Consider the following 23,058-nt stretch of genomic DNA (forward strand, 5'->3'; position numbering starts at 1 on the left):
ATTTTAAAGTTAAGAGAGAAATTTGGGAAAAGCTCAGCAAAAACAGCTCACTTTACTACACCATCTTGGCTCTGCCCTGCCCCTCCTCCCCTTCCCCCAGCCATGTTTCTTAAATAGAATCCTTCCAGCCAAGATGCTTCCAAGCTTTCACAATGCACTGGGTATGGAATTGGTACCACCCAGTATAGGCAAAGACATGGCAAACACTTCCCTGATTGAAGAATTTCATCAGCAGAAATGGAGACTTCTTGTAAATAAATGATACATGAGAGTTTTGGTGGAGAACCAGGCCAGTATTCATTTTATTAATCCTGTTTAGCCTAAGACTCTTTCATAGTTAATGACAGAAGCAGCTACAGGAAGGCAAAGGCTTAGAGGAACCCCACTAAGACAAGGACAATTTTCATTGCCTTATGTGTCCTCGGGGACATGGGTAGGAGCTGAAAAATGCTCACAGGGCAAGCTTTTTGAATTAGCACAAGGAACAAAGGAGGGCACTTGAAAAAGCATGATCTTTCTGTCCAAGTGGTTCACTACAGTCATTCACATGACATCTTTTTAAATCACAAAAACAGAAGCTATATACCAATTTTGTAATCTTATTTTTTGTATCATAGACCCTTCCATAATCTGGCAAAGCCTATGGTTCCTTCCTCAGATGCATGTTTTTAAATTCATAAAAAGAAATACATAGGATTACCAAAAAAACAAATTATGTGTAATGATAAAATAATAAGTGAAATATATTTTTTCAAATCCAAGCTCAAAGAACCCCTTAAATCTATCTGTGCACCCCAGATGAAGAATCTCTGCTATATAAGATCTCAATGCGTTGCTTTGTTGGGCAGCCTGAAGATTCAGTCTGAAAAAAAAATCACAAATAATGAAAGTGAGCAAGACCTTGTAAAGACTGTTAGGACAGTGGTCCTAATCCCAGCTAGGTGGTCAATCTTGCTAGGTCATGTTAAAATAGGGCAAGCAGCTTTGGCTACCTAAGCCCTAGAAGGGAAAAAGTGATAGGGAAACAGGTCAGTGTTGTGTGAGCACAAAACACCTGCCCTTTGCAGAAATAAAGAAAAGAAAAAAGAGGAGGGAAGCTTTCCAGGGGTTTTTACCATTTTAGTGACACAGAGAAATATATCCTGTGTTATTCTAACACAAATTAAACTGAAATCAGTTTTTTTTAATTAACTCTTCATTGCAACCACACATACAAATTCAGTTCAACATTTATTAACATTTACTATGCATGCTATTGCAGTTAGGTGGTGCCACAGAGGATAGAGTGCTGAGCCTGGAGTCAGGAAGACTCTTCTTCATGAGTTCAAATCTGGCTTCAGACACTTACTAGCTGCGTGACCCTGGACAAATCACTTAATCCTATTCGCCTGTTTTCTCATCTGTAAAATGAGCTAGAGAAGGAAATGGCCAATCACTTCAGTATCTTTGCCAAGTAAACCCCAAATGGGATCAGTAATGACTGAAACAAAAACCATAGTTCACAGCCCCTGCCAATTTGTTTAATAATCAACCAGAGATCATGATTAATTCAATCAAGAGTACTTAATGAATTAATATAATAAGAAGAGGAGCAAAAAAATGTCTTTCAAAAACTTGGGATACATTCTACTACAAATATGTGGACATAAATATGTGTATAGGTAGGTAGGTATACATGTACATGTGTGTATGTGTATATAAATATGTGTGTATACAAATATATGTGTATACCTATTATATATCTATGTGTATAGGTGTATACATATGTGTGTTTATATGCATGTCCACTATCCTGTTCTTCCATTTGTACAAGTAATAAAGTGTGTTGCCTAAGCCAAAAAATGTAGTATATTGAGTCATTTCTTCAACACTGGTAAATATATACATATATGTGTGTATTCATATTCTAATCACACTTTAGCCACTGAACACTACTAACTGTACCTTCACCAGGCTCCTAACTTTGTACTTCCATTTCCCACTATTTTATTACACAGCCCTCCCCATTTGTCATTCAATTCATCACCTTCCTCAATTTGTCCTTCAGTTTCTCAATCCTGTTGTGAGTTTAAATTGCTCAGCCTTACTCAGATTCCTCAAATGAAGAATGTGGCTTTAAAATTGCTTTTGCATGTGTACAACCCTGTTCTTCCTTTGAAAAAGTAATAAAGTGTGTTTGGCTATTCCCAAATGTAGTGGCCCCGAGTCATTTCTTTAACCCCGGCAAAGAACAACCCAGCAATAGACTCCTCCAATTCAATCTCAAACAGTTGGTTCAAGAGATTATCAGGAAATTATAGTCTCTGGTTATGAGATAGCCCCACATAGATTGTTGTTAACTTTCCTCAATTATTTCTAGCTCAATTAAACATTAGGACTACTATAACTTTTTGGACTGTTTTGGAAAGACTATAAGAGAAGGCACTACAAAGGAACCTTTAAAACACAATGTCTGGCATATAGTAAGTGCTTAATAAATGCTTGTTGACTTTTTGACTGGACATATCAAAAAGCTGTCAGGCATAACTAGCTAAAGAGAGTATGCTCTGACTTTACCCTCCCAGTCTGAAACCTACTATATCTCTGGGTTCTGACCCAGAGGAGTTTAGAGTTTACTGTAACTACAGCTATCAATTCAATCCCCCAACAGTTATGCCCCCCCTCCCACTGTTTGTTGCTAGTAACTGAATAGTGTCAAGTTCCATTTAATCACTAGCATTAATTTGAGCTGACAAAGAGATAGTTAGTTCAAAGATCTACCATTACAAAATCCAAACATTGCCTCTGTCTCCCCAACTCAACAACCTTAGAGGCACACTTCCCCTATAGCACCTGGATCTCTGGGGACAATGGGCTTGATAGCATTTGTCCCACCAGGTTTAAATCCAAACTCATCATTGCTGTTAAATGAATCCTTCTCTCAGCTACCACTGGACTGCATTCCAAATGTCACTCATGAGAAAACTTCTGGTTGCTTGGGACATCACTGTGGAACTAGTGCAAAGAAATGCACAAAGGCTGGACTCCTGGGGAGGCTCTCTCTCCTGATCTTTGGAAACTCACAAGGTTGGAGCTTCCAGATGACATCCTCCATCACCTGAAACAAACAGCAAGACAGGAGTGTGGGACCCCATGCTGCCTCAGAGGAAAAACCAAAAACCTCTTCCCCTTCCAGCATGATCTCAAAGGAACTTCCCTTGAGAAACAAAATCAAAGCCAAGATCAGACACCCACCAAGGGAACAGCTGGAGGAGACCACTCTGAGGCGGCTTAAGGCCCTTTTGAAGGTGCCTTCAGCTCAGCAGCTGCAGTCAATCAAGAGGCTGTCATTTACCACCTGATACCAGCTACAGATGCTCTGAATGCTCCAACATCTCCCTGAGGCATTACACCCACTAACCCTCACCGTGACTCTCCCCAAAGCAAGAAGGTTTCCATCCTCTTCCTCACAGAGAGTTGCCATCAGAGGCCCTGTTCACATGTATAAGACATAGTCGATGGCAACATGTCAAATGCATTTTGATTCCTCAAATAGAAAATTATAATTCTAATGAGAGGAAGTCTGGAAAGAGCACTAGATTGGAACCCCAGATCCAGATTCTAATCTCTCCTCTTATTCATTTTATTAATCTTTACAGTAAGGAGATAGAACTAGATAAATTCTAATATTCCTTTCAGATCAAATAGTCAATGATGGGTGGGCTGACCTTGAATCTTTGAGTAAGCCACTTAACTTTCTGAGACCTACTTTCTGAAACCTTGGACTAGAAATAAGAATGCTCACCCTGAATATCTCACAGGGCTAGTTTAAGTATCAAATGGGATTGCATACCCAAAAGGGTAGGATTACTTATTAGAAATATTCTAGGGGGCAGCTAGGTGGCACAGTGGATAAAGCACTGGCCCTGCACTCAGGAAGACCTGAGTTTAAATCTGACCTCAGGACACTTGACACTTACTAGCTGTGTGACCCTGGGCAAGTCACTTAACCCTCATTGCCCCACCAAAAAAAAAATTCTAAAATATAATAATGTTCAGGGGATTTTTGTTTTCTCAGATTGACTAAAATACGCAACTATTGCTCGGGGCAGGGGTGGGGGTTGATCAGCCAATCAATAAGCATTTTATGAAATGCCTACTATGTGTCCAGGACTATTCTAAATTCTGGTGATACAAAAACAAAACCATTTCTGCCCTCAAGGAGGTTTTACTTTATTGGGGAAGACAATGGACAGATATGTGAGTATAGACAAAATATATAAGAAATAAATACAAGGATGAGAAATTATAATAAATATAAGGATTTCAGCCAGAGAAGGGGGAGAACAGATAGGCATTAACATCTGGTAAGAATACAATGTAATCCATTGTAAATGGTTTTTTTCCCTTTCAGTATTTCTTTTTTCAGACATGATTATCCTTACAGTTTTTTTTTCAATCAGTTAATTAAACAAAAGCATTTATTAAGGACCTAAAGAGTACCAGGCACTGTGCAAGACTAGAAATACAGAAACAAACAAAAAACAAATCTATTCTTGCCTTCAGAGGATTTGTATTCTATCACATAGAGAAATACATGCACATATAAACAAATAAAAATGATATACAAATTAGATATCATGTAATTTCCAGGGCTACTAGTCACTGGGGGGAGAACAGAAAGGGCCTCATGTAGAACCTGGCATCGAATCTGAGCTTTGAAGAGATATAGGGTTTCTAAAAGGTCTCCACCTCTTAGATGAGGCATAGGAACCAGCCTGTGAAAGGCATAAAGATAGAAGATCTAATGTTAGGTACAAAGATTTATAAGTAGGACAGCCCAGGTGGAAGAAAAGGTGCATGAAGGGGAGTATTGTGTAATAAGTTGAGAAAGGGAAGCCAGAGCCAGCTTGGGAAGCCCTTTGAATGCCAGGGGAGTATGTATTTTTATCCTCAAGGCCATAAGGAGACATTGAAACTTTTTTTTAACAGGGGGCATGATGTGATCAGTCTTGGGCTTAAGAACGTAACTGTGGTAGCAGCATGGATGGATAAGAACTGAAGAAGGGAGAGACTTGAGGTAGGCCGATCAATTAGGAAGCTATTACAATAGTCCAGGCAAGGGGGGTTGAGAGCCTGAACTGCGGTGATGATTACGTGAATGGAAAGAAGGGACAGTATAGCAAAGCTTTTGTGGAGATAAAAACAAGGTTTGCCATATGGCTGGATATATGGGATGAGAGTGTGTAGTGGAAGAGGACCCTGAGTGACTAGAAAAATGATGGTTTCCTCAAAATAAGGGGAAAGTTTAGAAAAGGAGTAGGCTGGTGGGGGTGGGGTGGGGAAGGGCATTGGGGAAAGGAAAGGAGAAAATAATTAGTTCTTTTCAGGTCATTCAAGGTATAATATTTCCCATGATGGGAAATGATAGGTTTCAAATCATGGAACACTTAAATTTCAAAAGAATCAAAATTGTAGATGTTACAAAGGGCAATGGAAAGACACATTTAGGGCATGAGTGGACTAATGCCATTGATGCATTGATACATTGTATCAAAGTGATGAAAAAGACATTATAAAGGACATGTATGATTGGAAAAATGGCAGACCAGTGATGGAACAAGAGTTGGAAAAATGGCAGACCAGTGATGGAACAAGAGGAAGGACAACTCGAATCTTACACTAATTCACCACCAGGTGGCGCTACAGGCAACTTCTTCTTTAAAAGGAAGGAGCCAAACCTGGCTTCAGTATCTGCTTCCAACCCACCAACCTCTCTAGTTCTCAAAGATTGAACAGCATACTATCCTTCAGCTTTGCTTCTCTCTCTCTCTCTCTCTCTCTCTCTCTCTCTCTCTCTCTCTCTCTCTCTCTCTCTCTCTCTCTCTCTCTCCAAGGCAACATGGCCCCACCATATTGGGAACTGCTCTATGTCAGGAAGTGTTTGTGGATTTGCCAAAGTAGAGTCAGCTCTTGAACCCTCCTCACCTCTACCTTGAACTTATCATGTTACACTAAGCCCTAGTCCAGTGACCTTGGCACGATGGAGTCAATTCATATAGAAATAGGCAAACATGCAGTAGTAGTAACTAGCATTTATATTGTGTTTTAAGGTTTGCAACATACTTTGCATCTATTATCTCCTTTGATACAACAACTTTGGGTGGTAGGTGCTATTATTATCATCACTTGACAGATGAGGAAACTGAGGCAGATTGAGAATAAGTGATTTACTCAATGTCACATAGCTAGTAAGTGTCTAAGGCTAGATTTGAACTTAGGTCTTCCTGACTGAAGTCCCAATGCTCTATCTACTGTGCCACCTAGCTGCCTCTCTATGAGATAAATATGACCCTAATATCTAAACCAGGGAGTCACTTGGTATCCAGGAATTCTAGGGGAAAGACCATTTCAGTTTGTTTGGTTATCCATGAAACTGTTCTTGTGAGAGGGGAAGAGAGTGTAGACAATACAATACAATTCCCACTTAATACTCAACATATTTTTAGTAGGATCAGTCATTAGATCAGGGGTTCTTAAACCTGAAGTCTATAAACTATTTTTTTGCAGGGCAGTGAGGGTTAAGTGACTTCCCCAGGGTCACACAGCCAGTGTCAAGTGTCTGAGGCCAGATTTGAACTCAGGTCCTCCTGAATCCAGGGGCAGTGCTTTATCCACTGCGCCACCTACCTGCCCAGTCCATAAACTTTTAAAAAAAATATTTCAATAAGTGTATTTCAATATAATTGGTTCTTTTGTGGTTCTGTATATGTTGTCTTATTCATGTAAAAACATTGTTCTGTGATATGGTACATGGGTTTTATAAGAGAGCCAAAGGGATCCAGGACACACACAAAAAAGGTTGAGAACCACCATTTTAGATGAAAAGTTAGAAATACAGGACCAAGGAAGGACTCATGGATCCTCCACAAACAAGAGGGCATAGACTTGGGATCCCCTTTTGCTACCCCATTGGGTTAAAGCCTCCTTGCTGCATGCACTGGGAAGAGAGCTTGACAGAATAAGAAGGGCACTATCTAGTATCCAGGAATAGAATAGACTTAGAAGAAAGACATCCAACATATTGAACAGATTCTCAATGAAGCATGGTTGGGAGGTTACACCCAAGAATCACACAGGAAGAAAAGGCATGAATGGATTGCCAATTGCACTTGTCCACATAGCCAAGAAAATGGATCTACCTGAGTAGCAAAAAAAAAAAAAAAAAAGTCACATCCAAATGGTTGTCTGCATGGACAAAACCATCACATGCTTTAAGATGAAAATTATGGTTGTTTCTTTGCCTATTTCATTCCATTTTGTTAATTAATAAAACCTTGGGGCAGCCAGGTGGCGCAGTGGATAGAGCACCGGCCCTGGATTCAGGAGGACCTGAGTTCAAATCCGGCCTCAGATACTTAACACTTAACTAGCTGTGTGACCCTGGGCAAGTCACTTAACCCCAATTGCCCCAAAAATAAAATAAAATAAATAAATAAAACCTTGATTTTTTAAAATGGATGAACAGGAGGTAATAATGGATGTGTTAATGGTGCTGTGATCTCATTGATGCCTGCTTTCCATTGGTGCAAAATTACATGGAAAAAATAGTGTTAATGCTTTATATAAAGAATTATATGGAATTTTCCCTTTTCTCCAATAAAATGCAAAAATGGACATCAATACAGCATAAGTACTGTTTTTAATTAATATTTTCTGATATATCTGATACTTATAAAATATATTCTATTAAATACAATTACTTTATATTTAAGATAATATAATAATTATATATTGTATTTCGATATGAAAATGGATTCTTGGTGACTGCATGTAACATCATTAAAAATACCTACTTCCCTCTCAACAGTTTCACATTGTTTGAAATTATTCACCTTAGCTTTACTCTGTTATAAATTTTGATATTCAGACTTCTCAATCATATTCACCTAAATCCATCCTAAAGTTATAAGTCAGAATGGGACATTGAAGCAAAATGGCTGACTGATTGGGAGGCCAATTACTCCAGCAAAACCCTGAAGTTCACACCAGATTGAATAATGATTAAGAAATCCAGTGAGAAACTATAGCAAGCAATGTTGCAATGGCTTCTAATCTAGAATTGCATGAAAAGTCAGCCAAAAGTCCAAGGGTGATAGAAAAAGGGAGCCAGCCACCAGCAAGAGGTAACCTTCCAGCATGGCCAGACACGTTTTCTGGAAGACTCTATACCAGGGGGCAGCAAGAACAGGGGGCTCTTCTGAGAAAGTCCCAGAGTGACCATTATTCTTCAGGATAGAGACCTTGGAGCACTGGGGAATAAAAAACAGCACAGACTCATAGTGCTCAGACCAGGACGGCCAGACCAAGCTCTGAGGTCATTAATATTCTGTCCCCAAGATGCCAGAGAGAGCCATGGAGATCCAAAATACAGAAGATTTGGCAGCTTGTCCTATCAACAAGAGGAGATCTTGAAATGCAATACTCTAAAAGGCAAAAGACACAACCTTACACCCACTTTGTACAAAAAATATGTTATAAAATGAGGGTCATTGATATGTGTTTGAAAATGCAAAGAAGAGAACAGAAGGAGGTTCAAAAGGAAGCCCAGACAAGGACAGTTTTTAAAGTAACCTGTTGAATTCATTATATACTTGGGGGGAAAAGTAAGTGGAGTGAGATGGAGACTCACGATTTGTTATAGAAGTCTCTTTCTGAGTTCTGTTATGTTTATGTAAAAAAAATGTATGTTTTTAGTATTGGGGTTTTTTTTTAATTTATGGAATTAAACAATCATTTCCATAACATAGTACAATAAAAAGATAATTGCATATGAAATTGTAGATCTACTATGTACAATTTGCTTTTCCTTTCAAATATACAACAAAATTATCATGTAAATTTTTTTTCCCCTCTCTGCCCCCCCCATGGCTACTATGACACAAATAGGTATAGATATGTAAAATTATTCTATACATATCATACTTCTATTTATCAGTTCTTTCTCTGGATGCAGATATGATCTTTCTTCATGTGTCCTTTACAATTCATTTGAGTATTTATAAGAGACAAAATTTGTTTAAATTTTTTTATTAAAAATAATTTTTAATAGTTCAGTATGGTTCATCAGAAAGCAGCTTTCACCAGAAGTAAAGAGTTTAATTGTCCCCACTTTATGCAGGAAATGATAAGAATAAAGACCGAATGTATTTTATTTGTAGGGGAAAGAAACTCATTCCATCAGAGAAGTCCAGTGTGCTCCCTGCATCTATCAGTCTCAGAGTAGCTTAGGGAATTGAGAGGTTAAAGTGTCTGGCCCAAGGTCATGTAGCCATCACCTGTCAGGTGTAGAATTTGAATCCAGGTCACCACTGATTAGAAGTCATTTCTCCATCTACTACTGCATGGCGAGGAAGGCTGAGGCAAAGGAGGGAGAGAGAGACAGAGAGACAGAGAGATGTCAAGAGATATTGAGAGAGAGACAGAGACAGAGACAGAGACAGAGACAGAGAGAGAGAGCTCAATCAAGCACAATGCTGCCTGTCTCAGGGCAACCAAGTACAACTAATCCTTTGCCCTCTAGCTGAGCATCAGCCCTTTTATACTGTACAGAGGAGGCACATTCTAATTTGGTGTCTTGGTGCTCTTCCATCCTAGTCTCTCACCTGCTGTAAATGGAACTAGTAGAATGACTTGTACGAGATGAATCAAAATTCCCTGGGCATCTTTCTTTGGGGGGGGGGGCATCTTTCTTTAGCCCAGGTGTGTAGGGACATTTTGTTTACCTTGCATAATATGCAAAAAAATCTGAAGCAGATTACAATTTAAATTACATTCATTAAATTATACCTACATTAGTAGGTGCTCATTGTGTGCAGATGCTAGGGGTCTTCCAAAGTTTAGCAGTCATCCCTACCTCAGGTAGTTCAGAGTCTAACAAGAGGATAGGACACATTGATTTAAAATTATGTAGTGCCTACTTTGGGCTGCCACCCACCCCCTTCCCCTGACTTGTACTCACAGGTTGGATCCTCAAGAGAACACTATCTCAAAATCCAGGCACTCTGTGGATCTGGATTCCTAGAGCTATACTCTATAAGCCCCCTCACAAATACACAGGGTCAGTGGAAGGAGAAGGGATCTGTAGAGTTTCTAAATAAGGAGGTATAGATATAGGGAGTGCATGTGGCAAAGATAAGTTATACCTCCAACACTGCAGGGCCCCTCTTGTGAGGTACCCGAACAGCTCCTCATGGGTTGTAGTATGTTTATTGGGTGAGTCCCTCTGCAGGTGTAGGATCTCTGCAGGGTCTCTAAGCTGGGCATATGGTTCTGACACTTGGCCATGGTCTTCACCAACTCCAGCTTTGATCTCAGCAGCAGTTCTGGATTAGAATGTTGCTATGTACTTTCAATGGGAAATAAACAAACATACCAAGAATCCATAAACTCGAGGATCAGAAGTCTTGGCTCTGGGATCTTTCATCTTCTAAAGGTAGAGTGCATAATGATTAGAGCTTTTGACCTGGAGTCAAAAAGATACTGTGCCAACAGTCACTTAACTTCTTTCTGGGGGGGCAGCTAGGTGGCTCAGTGAACTTACTAGCTGTGTGACCCTGGGCAAGTCATTTAACCCTCATTGCCCTGCCCCACCGAAAAATTCTTTCTGACTCAGTTTCCCCATCTATATGATAGGGATAAAAATTGCACCTACCTTGAAGAGTTTTTGTGAGGATACGATGGAATATTAGTTACAAAGCACTTTGCAAACCTTAAAATGTTATATAAATGTTAGCTATTATTATCCTAAGTAGGATCTGAGATCCAGGTACTGAACTCTTGACTTTAATCATTCCATCCATCCATATCTCCCTCTCTCTCTCTCTCTCTCTCTCCCCTCTCTCTCTCTCTCTGTCTCTCTCTTATCTATCAATCTATCAACTATCTATGAGTCTATCAATTATTAATCATCTATGTGTAATTCTATCTGTGATTCTATCTACCATCTATGTGTGATTCTGTTGTCTATCAGTTATAAATCATCTATTTCTGTATAATTTTATCTATGATTCTATCAATTATTAATCATCTGTGTGTAATGGTATCTGTGATTTTATCTGTGATTCTATTATAAATGTGTGATTCTATCAATTATCAATCATCTGTGTGTAATTCTATTTATTTGTGATTCCATCTACCATCTATATGTGATTCTATCATTGATCAATTATCAATCATCTATCTATATGTAATTTTAACTATCTATCTATCTTTCCATCCATTCATCCATCCAGAATGGAACCTGTGATTTTATTGGCATAATAAGGAATATTCCTTCTACCAATGAAGGTACATTGCTTTACAACTCCTAATCTTAGAGAGCTGTTCAAAAAGCGGGGGTGGGGTCTTTTAAATGGGTTTTTTCTTAGAGAATTTGCATGTCTTTTCCCTGAGATACTGATAAGCTGGCAATTTACTCTAAATTATGTTCCGTATTCGCCTCTCCCTTCCATAAGGAGCCCAGCCCTATGGAGTTAATGTGTCAGAGCTTTTCATAGGAATTTTGGCCTAATCTCTTATGTCAGTCAAAAAGAGACATGAAATGTGCTTCGAGACATATCTAAGATCTATGATAAAGCAGTGCTCATGCTCTGCCAATCTCCGCCTCTTTGACGCCCTCCTCTCTAGCTTATCTGGGGCATTCGAGGAATGCAATCAATCTAAATACAGGAGAAGAGATAATTACATCTATTGGGGGCCTGGAATGACAGAAGGGTCACATGCTATGCAACAAAAATCCCCACCATGTCAGATTCCCCTGGCTTAGAGAACTAGAGGATGCACCATTCACTCCTCCCAGTAATTTCCATGTCAGAAAAGGCCATGGACCAAAATGGTTTAAGAGATTCCTCAGGGGGATGGAGTTTGCAGTCCATTCCTTAGCTCCTAAAAACATGCAGAAGAAGAAGAAAACTTCTGAACTAAACACTGTGCGTAGCTTCTTTGAGAGTAAAGAGAGATAATAAGGTATACCCAACTGGCAGCACCATGTTTCAGAATACTATGTAGACTGACCACCAGGAAATGCAGGGCTGGGAGGTTTTGCCAACTCAGTTCTGTGTATTTCTCATATATATGATATATTCTTCACTTGAGCTCATATTCATCTTCTGTTGAGCCACACTATCTGTACAATGCATCAAATCTACTTAGAAACACCTCTCTCCAAACCAATTTACATGAATTTCTATGCTAAAAATAGCCTATATTTACATACCATGCTCTTGGGAGAGGGAAAGAGGTGTCAAAGACTCTAAACCTATTACTTCATTGCGGTTGGGAACAGCTAGTGAAGAAAGTCTCTACCAAAGTGGATGAAGCAGTTGTTCAGCACTGTATTATGTTCTACATATTTATATGTATATATAAACATGTGATAACATACTAATAGATAAATCCATGCGTATATTGTTTTCAATTATTTTCAGTCATGTCCAACTCTTCATGACCCCATTGGGGGGTTTCTTTCTTTCTTTCTTTCTTTCTTTCTTTCTTTCTTTCTTTCTTTCTTTCTTTCTTTCTTTTGCAGGGCAATGAGGGTTAAGTGACTTGCCCGGGGTCACACAACTAGTAAGTGTCGAGTGTCTGAGGCCAGATTTGAACTCAGGTCCTCCTGAATCCAGGGCTGGTGCTTTATCCACTATGCCACCTAGCTGCCCCATTTGGGGTTTTCTTGGCAAAGATACTGGAGTGGTTTGCCATTTCCTCATCCAGCTTATTTTACTAATGAGAAAACCAAAGCAAATAAGGCTGAGGAAGTCACTCAAGCCCAGAGTCACAGCTAGTAAGTGTCTGAGGCCAGATTTGAACTCAGGAAGATTACTCTTTCTAACTCCAGGCCAGGCATTCTACACACACACACACACACACACACACACACACACACACACACACACACACACACACACACGGATATATTACATATATATGTGCTTACACATACATTCATACACCTATATGTACATGTGTGTGCATACCTATACACAAATGCATGTGAGTGATTGCCTGGACATAATGAGAAGTTAAGTCATTTGCCCAAAGTCATACATACAGCTGTGATTTGTCAGAAGCAAGAAGTTAAGCCCAAGTATTTCTTCCTCACTTTGAACCTATGTAGTAGGGTAGATAGAGCACCAGCCTTGGAGTCAAGAAGCCCTGAGCTCCAATCTGAGACCTATTAGCTGGGTGACCCTTGGCAAGTCACTTGCCTCAGTTCTTCATCAGTAAAATGGAGATAATAATAACAACTTACTTCCCAAGACTGTTGGGAGGATTAAATGAAATAATAATTATAAAGAGTACTGGACACATGGTAGATACTACATAAATGGCCATTATTATTATTACTTATTGTTTATAAGTACTTCCCCCACAATAATTCTGTGGGATTAGTATTATCTCTATTTTAAATGTGAGGACACTGAGGTTCAAGTTAAGTGACTTGCCTATTTTCACACTTTGAAGCCAGTACTTAAACTCAGATCAATCATTCAACACGAATTTGTAAAACACCTACTATGTGTCAGACACCATGCTGGGCAGTGCCAAAACACAAAAGAAAAATTAAAAACAAAAACAAAAAAAACCCCAATCCAGTCCTCAAATTGCTTACTGGCTGAGAGAGAAAAACCTATTTCTATCTACAGAAATGGGTACCTACATATAATCTCAGTGTACACGGGGCTGATTTCAATGAACCCTGACTGCTTAATCTCCTTTGGGAGGCTGGTACAAGTTTGGGGCTGTCTGACCCTGGTTTTGTTTGTTTTTAAATTGTGCCTGTCTGCCCTATAGTGGGCTGAGCCTCAAACTCCATTTAGTTTGCTCTGGGCCATTGCAGGGATACTTTGGAGAAATTCCAGATGTCCTTTGGAATAGTGACCAAGAGGTGATCTGGTACGGAATGTCAGTGGTTCTCATGTCCCCAGAGAAATGTTGATGTGACCTACACCAGATTTTATCCAGACCTCCAGTCAGTCCTCTGTGCTGCAGGGACTCGGGGATGAATTTTCACCCTGGACATTTTGATGTTTCTACTGATAATGGGGTGGGAGGGATGACTTTCAACCAACCCCAAATCCCTCTGAGGAGAGCCCCACATGTTCTAGGAGTTCAGTGAGACTCAAGCTCCTTTCCCTGAAATTGGAAGCCCTGACTTTTCTTTCTTCCTTCCTTCCTTCCTTCCTTCCTTCCTTCCTTCCTTCCTTCCTTCCTTCCCTCCTTCCCTCCTTCCTTTCTTCCTTCCTTCCTTCCTTCCCTCCTTCCTTCTTTCCTTCCTTCCTTCCCTCCTTCCTTCCTTTCTTTCTGCTAACTATTTTATTCCAGGCTTTTTCCCACCTCATTTCTATTTGCTTGAGCTAGGGACAGTCCCTACTAAGAAAAATCATTAGTCTTTTTTGCTTGCTGAATTTGCAAAAGCTGTGTTTGGGGAGGCAATTGTGATTGTATTTATAAATTTGGGGTTGTGTAGGATTCATGTCATGTGGACCATTTAGAAACTCTTTAATGCAATGTGCCAGTTCAAGAGAACACTTGGAAGGACAATGTCCCCACTGCTCCCAGAATGCCAGTGAGCTTTCCTATAGAGGGGACATGGCCCCCACCCCGCCACCTGATTGGTTGAGTACTAAAATGGTATTCCTACACCTGTTTATTTTGTATGGGAAAAACATAACATGGGCTTATCCAAAGCAAAGGCAGCTGTATTCTGCCTACTTCCAATCCACTATATGGGAGCTTTTGTGGGTAGGGGGGGTGGAGGTTTCCAGTCATGTATGATGGATCACTGAGAGACCCGTGGAGCTGGAACTTCATGAATATGAAAAAGCATATTCCTTCTCCCCTACTTCTCTCTTCCTTTTGGCTTCCAAGTGCAATGACTCCTTTGAGCTGCCCCCCAAAAAAGTGGCCCTATTCCTCTCCCTGGCTACATGGTGGCCATGACTTCACGTCCACACCAAAGAAGCCCTAGTCTAAGTTTGAGCTGCCTCTTTTGTGTTTCCTTCCTTGAAGAGGAAGCAATCCTGAGATGGCAGTGTCCAGTCTGCAAAAGGTCAGGAGGGGCCTGGGAGGTGTGAGAGGCATTGGTGGCAGAAGCAGCAGCAAGCTGGGTGTATAGTGGAGGGCAAGGGCAGGCTGACATCTGGAGGAAGAGACTGTAACAGAATTAAAAGTCACTAGAAAGAAGATCAGGCTTGGCTGTTTAACCAGACTATGCCTGGTGGCCAAATGAAATGGGAAGTGCCTAATTAGCAGTAGTTCATGACAATTTTATTTTTTGATGATGAGGCTTAAAATATTAGCTTCCCAACCAAGCTTGACCATAGGTACAAGTTACACAGACACACATACCCATGGAGTTCTCCAGTATCCTTAAAGGGTTTGGGGGGTATCCAGTCTATCCATCATTGACTTAAGCCCCCAACAATTGTGTTGCTCCAATTTAGGAGTCCCATGCATCCCAGTTTAAAGGTATAATGAGAAGAAAAATTCCCTCTCCCCAAGTATCTGGCAGTGTATTGCATAATTTCCCCTTTCACAGACTCAGTCTCTGGAGAGGGGAGGGAGATTCAGGTTCATGGCTTAAATCTCTTCCTATAGTGCATGGTCCTCACAAGTTCCCAGTCTAAAACAGCCCTCCCCTGGGATTGTATGCTAGCACCCTAGTTTCTTAAGGCATCCCTACTGAACTGGCAGCAACACCCAACCTGGAATCTTGCTTCCAAGGTCATCATGATTCAAGCTTCCTAGTCCAAAGACCCCACTGCCAGTACCTACAACTGAAAAGGACAGATGAAATGAACCAGAATAGAGAGCCTATTTCTCAGAGCCACAAGACCTAAAACTAGGGAGAGGGGGAGGGAGAAGGGACAGTTGGCAGTTATTCTTCCCACCTTCTTAGTTCAAAGCCACTGTGCTTGGGTGAACAGAAGCGTCACCCTCTGAACTCTTCTGGAAAGAGAAAGCAAGACTTTGCCCATGTGGCAGCTTTAAAGACACAGCCTGGTCCAACTACACAGCTGATAGAGGCTGCTCATCCTTACGCCCACGTGGCAGGGGAATGTGGGATGTCTTCTCCCAGAATCAGGTCCTCTCCCACGTGGGTGCCTCCATGGTAGATAAACTGGGCATGCACAAACCCCAGATGTACTCATAAATGTCTATACAAAATAGACACAAATCAGATACAAGGTGCTACTGAGGGAAAGGCAATAAGAGTTGGGTGGAATGATAGAGTCCTCATGAAGAAAGTGGCACTGCCCTTGTGGCTTGAAGGAAACTAAAGAATTCTGAGAAACTGAAGGGAAAAAAAGAGGTCATTGTAGGCATGAGAGACAGCCAGGTCAAAGGTAGAGATGGACTATAATATATGAGCAACAATAAAGAGAGATTGTCTGGCCCGTGGCATATATGGAAGGAAGTACTAATAGTAGAGCAGCTAGGTGTTACAGTGGACCTGGAGTTAGGAAGATCTGAGTTCAAATCTGGGCTCAGGCACTTAGTAGCTGTGTGGGCCTGGGCAAGTTGCTTAACCCCATTTGACTCAGTTCTTCATCTGTAAAATGGGGACATGCTGGAGAAGGAAATGGTAAACCACTCCGGTATCATTTCTCAAGAAGACAAGAGTCAGGGCAGCTAGGTGGCGCAGTGGATAGAGCACTGGCCCTGGATTCAGGAGGACCTGAGTTCAAATCCAGCCTCAGACACTTGATACTTACTAGTTGTATGACGCTGGGCAAGTCACTTAACCCTCATTGCCCCATTAAAAAAATAAAAAATTTTTAAAAGAGATCATTCAAGAGATTACAGAGGATAATTTCAGTGGAGTGTTGACATTGGAAACCAGATGCAAAAGGTAGAGAAAAGAGAATGAGAAAGAAGAAACAAATATGTATAGTTGTTAGGGTTTTTCCCCTAAGATTTGACTGAGAAAGGAAGGCGAGATATAGATGATGCAGTAAAAGTAAAATTTTAACCCCTTCCCCCCATGCAAGTTAAGCTAGGTTTTTTTTTTCCTGAAAAGGAATTGAGAATATCTTTGAGATTTGATTGGCTCAGGGGACTAACATGACTTCCTGGTTGCCTAGGTACAAAACAACTACAAAAACCTCCAGCCTCACTCTGAGGCTTGACTGGTGGATCTCAATGGACAACTCAGAAGGGCTTCTCTGAGATGAATAAACTTCCCAATGTCCTCAATGCCTGTCCTTGTGGAATATCTTCCCAATGCTAAAAGAATCTCTTTTGTTAACTGTTGGCTGACCTATGACTTCAACTTCCATCAAACTTAAATTATCAGAAGAGCAGCCTGAGCCAAGGCTAGCCCATAACAGCCCCTTTCATATGTAAAGGGGACAGAAGAAGAACAGAGACTTTCAAATAAAATGTTGAAAAGAAATACTCTCTTTTAAGGACAAGATAGAGAACTTTCCTTCAGCTGAATGGAATGAGAGGTCCTGTTTGAATGCAAATGACGGAGGATGACTTCAGGGAATTTTAGTCTATCATCTCATTGGGATGTGACTGATTTTTAGCATTTTGAAGTTTATAACTGAGAAAGTACACATCAAGTAACTGGAAACTAGAGGAAGGTTATATAAGGACTCACCATCTGGTAGAAAGGTGAAATTGTTGTTTTTCACATCCTAAGTGAGAGATGAGTCATTTCTTATGAGGAGGCACTGATGCGAAGCATTAGAAGCCAAAAAAGTTATAGAAAGAGACAGATGGAAGAAGCAGCAGCAACAAGGTAAGCTTGGAGGAATCACAAGAAACCAGAGAGAAAAAATATATAGGAGGTAATGAGAGAAGCTGTTTCCAGCTGAGACAGCTGACTGCTGACCATCAGGCTCTTCAGCTGATTTGCTGGGAGCTTGCTGATTGGAAGAAATGTATTGCTTTGCTGGTTTGTAGTACACAAGAAGGTCACTTCAGCTGAGAAAGTTCTTCAGCTGCAATGATGACTAGAGTAGAGCTGAACTTTGCTGCCAAGTAAAGAATTGCCTAAGTTTGGTGCTCTCCAGTGCCCAAGAGGGAGGGGACTTCTCAGGGCTGTCTGGTTGCTCTCTACTCTCCTCTTTGGTTTCAGGGAGAGAACTAGAGGGAGAAAGGCAGGCTTCACATCCATTTTGCTATGAGCTATGTTTATTGGAGAAGCTTGCTTTGCTGGAAGATGATTGGAGAAAGGAGCAGCTTGTTGAATGGAAAACTATCTGGGGTTTTCCGCATTGCCCAGAGACCTGAAGAGACTTTCAGTTCTTTGCCTTAAGAGAACTGCATGTCAGTGAACAAATGTAATGCTAATAAATTGCTGGGTAGCTAGGTGGCTCAGTGGTTAAAGCACTGGCCCTGGATTCAGGAGGACCTGAGTTCAAATCCTGTCTCAGACACTTGACACTTATTAGCTGTGTGACCCTGGGCAAGTCACTTAACCCTCATCGCCCCACAAAAAAAAAAAGAATGTTTTGTTTTATTAATGGCAATAATATTCAAGAAGGTACATAACCATCTCTTTAGCCACTTGCACCCCAAAGATTGTGGGAACTTTCCATGTGATTTATAGCTAAAACCTCCGTTCTCTTTCCCTATTAGAATGACAACCCCCTTACAGCAAGGAATGCCATACTTTTCTTTCTGTATCCCCTGTGCTTTATAACTATATTTTTTAATTTTTTCTTTTAATTTTTTAATTTTTTTTTTTTTAGTGAGGCAATTGGGGTTAAGTGACTTGCCCAAGGTCACACAGCTAGTAAGTGTTAAGTGTCTGAGGCTGGATTTGAACTCAGGTACTCCTGATTCCAGGGCCGGTGCTCTATCCACTGTGCCACCTAGCTGCCCCACTTTATAACTATAACACAGTGCTCCTCACATAATAAATTCTTGATAAATGCTTTTTCATTCATTCATTCATTCCATTGAGCAAATGTTATATTTATTATTGCTATCTTTATTGTTTAGTAAGTCTTTATGTTTAAGAATCATTGGGGTCAGGGGCAGCTAGGTGCTGCAGTGGATAAAGCACCAGCCCTGGATTCAGGAGGACATGAGTTCAAATCCGGCCTCAGACACTTGATACTTACTAGCTGGGTGACCCTGGGCAAGTCACTTAACCCCCATTGCCCTGCCAAAAAAAAAAAAGACTCATTGGGGTCACTTTGGGGTCTTTTTCCCAAAGAGATCATAAAAAAGGGAAAAGGACCCACATGTACAAAAATACTTATAGCTACTCTTTTTGTGGTGGCAAGGAATTGGAAATTGAGGGGCTGCCTATCAATTGGGGAATGGCTGAACAAGTTGTGGTACATGAATGTAATGGAATACTATTGTGCTGTAAGAAACGATAAACAGGAAGAGTTCAGAGAAACCTGGAAGGACTTGCATGAACTGATGATGAGTGAGATGAGCAGAACCAGGAGAACATTATACACAGTATCATCAACATTATGTGTTGATCAACTGTGATAGACTGGATTCTTCTCTCCAATCCAACAGTACAAGAAAGTTCCAAGGCCTCATGATGGAAAAGGCTCTCCAAATCCAGGGGAAAAAAAGGAACTGTGGAATATGAACGCTGATCAGACCATGCTATTTCTTTTGTTTTTGGTGCTGTTGTTTTTCTTTCTTGAGGTTTTTCCTTTTTGCTCTGATTCTTCTCATATAACATGACTAATGCAGAAATATGTTTGATGTTATTATGTATATATAACCTATATCAGATTACCTGCTGTCTAGGGGAGGGGGGGAGGGAGGAAGAAAAATTTGAAATTTGAAATCATATATAAACAAATGTTGAAAACTATCTCTACATGTAACTGGAAAATAATAAAATACTTTTATTTTTAAAAAAGAATCATTGGGGTCATTGATTGATTCTCAGGAGCTAGTTCTCAGGAGCTAGAGGCAAGTAGCAGAAATGTACCCCCCTCAACACACCAGAGTTATCCCCGGGGAAAATTGGAATCATAGATGTGTGGTGGGGCCATGCTACCACAACACACACACACACACACACACACACACACACACACACGGGTGAAAAAGCAGACCTGTCAGTGTGAGTACAGGTTAAGGGTCATTCAGTCAACTCAGAGAGAGATAGAAGTGGGGTGCTGCTGCCACATGGGACAGCAAACCTGTGGGCTACACTGCCCTCTTGTGGTCACAATACAAATTTTCTCTTAACTGGTATCATTCTCTTAGGACCAAGCAAACATGTTATATTTTACTCCCCCTCAGGGTTTTCTAATACTTTGAAGAAGTTGCATAATCTCTCTCCATCAGCCCAATACTCCGCTGACAGTTTAATCTCCATTCTTAAAGCCCAATACTTAGCACCCCAGTCCCATTTAATCACTTGACCTTGGATTAGCTTTTACAATGAGATATTTGCTTCAAAGGTATAGCAAGAATAAGCATATAAATATTTTCTCCAACACCTGAGATGTGAATGCCATAAAGACTTCCTACCACTGAGTCAGACCATTTTAAAAACTTCTAGTCATGCAGCCAATTGGGGTGGGGGGGAACTGCTCCCAGCTACATGGTAGGTCAATGAAAAATGTTTGTGCATATGATAGTCTTCTATTCTCCCAGAAGCCAGTGCCTAGACTCTTCTAAGAGAATGATGACATTTTAAGGAGATTAGGCATTTGCCAAATCCCTATTGTATCAAGACTCTCTGAAACAGCCCCTAACATAATTTCTTAGAGTATAATAATATTATATTTTATACCATAATCCATCTCTGAGGATTGGACTATTGCTAGGCAAGCTATGCCCTAGCTGACAGTAGTGACTCCACATTTGGCCACTGATTGACCCAGCTACATACCAGGAAGTTCCTTTGTACCCAGTACTGATTGAGCCATCTACCTTTAGACAAGGAATGCAAGTCTACTGATCATTATCATTTTAGCAAACTTGTCTAATCCACACATGCAAAGTTAGCAAACTTTCCAAATCACAATGCCCTTGTGATCAATAAGGGGGTTGGTTGGGTGTTGTCCTTCGTTTTGGAAGAAGATCAAAATGACATCACTATGTCAGAGTCCAGTTACAGTGTGTCTAACTATGGCTGCTCAGACCAATATGAGTTCGGTACCACAGGTCGGGCACAGCTCCCTTTTCTTTTCTTTTTTTTTTGGGGGGGGGGGGGGTGAGGCAATTGGGATTAAGTGACTTTCCCAGGGTCACACAGCTAGTACGTGTTAAGTGTCTAAGGCCGGATTTGAACTCAGGTCGTCCTGAATCCAGGGCCAGTGCTTTATCCACTGAGCTACCTAGCTGCCCCAGCTCTCTTTTCTTTTGAGCTATTGCAATTCTACTTTGCTCATAGAGCACAGAACCTTCTCTGATGAGGGCATGCCACGCTGGGCAGTCCTGTGTCAGTGTCTCCCATGTCATTCCATCAATTCCAGAGTTCTTAAAGAGACCTTGAAAATGTTCTTATCTCACTTTTTCTGACCTCCATGTGAGTGCTTGCCTTCTGTGAGTTCTCCATAAAATAGTCTTTTAGGCAAGTCTACATTTGCATTTGAACATCGTGGCCAGCCCACCTGAACTGCAGTCTCTGCAGTAGAGTTTGAATGCTTGGCAGTTGAGCTTGAGAGAGGACCTCAATAAGAGGGAATCAATAAAGGGATGTCAATAAGGGGAGGTCCATAGTCCAAACCGCCCACTGATTGAACGTCCCTAAGATTCTCCTTCCTCAGTCTCTGTAAATTTTCCTACCAACAATCAGATGTAAGGGAATGGCCCGCAACCCACTGTATGCCCAAGCCACAGTGCATGCACAGGGAGTTGGAAGGGGGACTGCAAAGCTGAGAAGCAGCAAGCTTCATGCCTATGAGAAATAAACTGAATGTTATGTGATCCTTTGAGGGCTTGTCTTCTTTCTTGGAACCATACCCACGATCCCTTCACACTGTTCATAAGCTAATATAAAAATAAAGTGTTCTTTGCTAATAATGGTATCCTTAATAGTTTTTTTCCTCTAAACAATAATGTAGGGGGGCAGCTAGGTGGTGCAGTGGATAAAGCACCAGCCCTGGATTCAGAAGTACCTGAGTTCAGATCTGACCTCAGACACTTGACACTTACTAGCTGTGTGACCCTGGGCAAGTCGCTTAACCCCTCCATTGCCCCGCCAAAAAAAAAAATAAATAATAATGTAGTGAAACCAGGAGGGTTGAGACTTTGTTTTCCATAATTGCCAGACTTCTGAACAACAACAACAAAAAAAAAATCACCAGGTTTCATTCTGGACTTTCTCCTCCATACCCCAGCTCTTCATCCTGAAGCTTCACTCTCCCAGGGAAACACCTTCTCCCTCGGATTGGATGGCTCTCCCCGAACCTTCATTTAAGGAGTTGTGCCCAAGCCAACCATTTCTGACTCCTCTCCCAGATTTTTATCTTTTCCCACTCTCACTTTTCAGCTTTCTTTTATGTGTTGTCTTCCTTCCTCAGAATGTAAGCTTCTTGAGGGTAGGGACCATATTTCTGTATTCCTGGGGCTTAACACAGTACCAGGCACATAACAAGTACTTAATAAGGACTTCTGTTGACTAAATCTCTGCCTGCTTTGAAAAAAAATTAGCACTTCCCCTACTAAAGTGCAGATACTTATGAAAGCTGTAAGTCCTACTAGAGTATAAAGGATTCATTTATAAGCACCTAGAAAAATACTATCAAGACTACCTTCAAAGGAGAAATGGTGGCAAAGAAAATATCTTGCCTCTTGGCAGACTTTAAGAGTGGAATAAATAATAATAATAATAATAAAAGAAAAAAATTTAAATAAAAAATAAAATTTTTTTAAAAGAGTAGAATATGTTTTCAGGTCTCACCAATGTGTTAAGAAAATATCTTGCCTCTTGGCAGACTTTAAGAGTGGAATAAAAAATAATAATAATACAATAAAATAATAAAAAATACATTTTTTAAAAGAGTAGAATATTTTTTAGGCCTCACCAATGTGTTAATCTGTTTTGTTTAACTCTGATTCTTTGTTAGAAGGGAG

The 23,058-nt window shown here is 40.6% G+C and overlaps 1 long non-coding RNA gene across 1 annotated transcript; it reads right to left on the reverse strand.

The window, feature by feature from the left end:
- Positions 1–295: 295 nt before the first annotated feature.
- Positions 296–17,725, reverse strand: LOC122730541. Its single transcript, XR_006353517.1, has 3 exons — positions 17,648–17,725; positions 2,875–3,097; positions 296–862 (listed from the first exon to the last, which is right to left on the reverse strand). It is a non-coding gene; the product is annotated as an uncharacterized LOC122730541 (long non-coding RNA).
- Positions 17,726–23,058: the final 5,333 nt, after the last annotated feature.

The sequence above is a fragment of the Dromiciops gliroides genome, chromosome 6 (assembly GCF_019393635.1).
Source record: "Dromiciops gliroides isolate mDroGli1 chromosome 6, mDroGli1.pri, whole genome shotgun sequence".
Classification (NCBI taxonomy): Eukaryota; Metazoa; Chordata; class Mammalia; order Microbiotheria; family Microbiotheriidae; genus Dromiciops; species Dromiciops gliroides.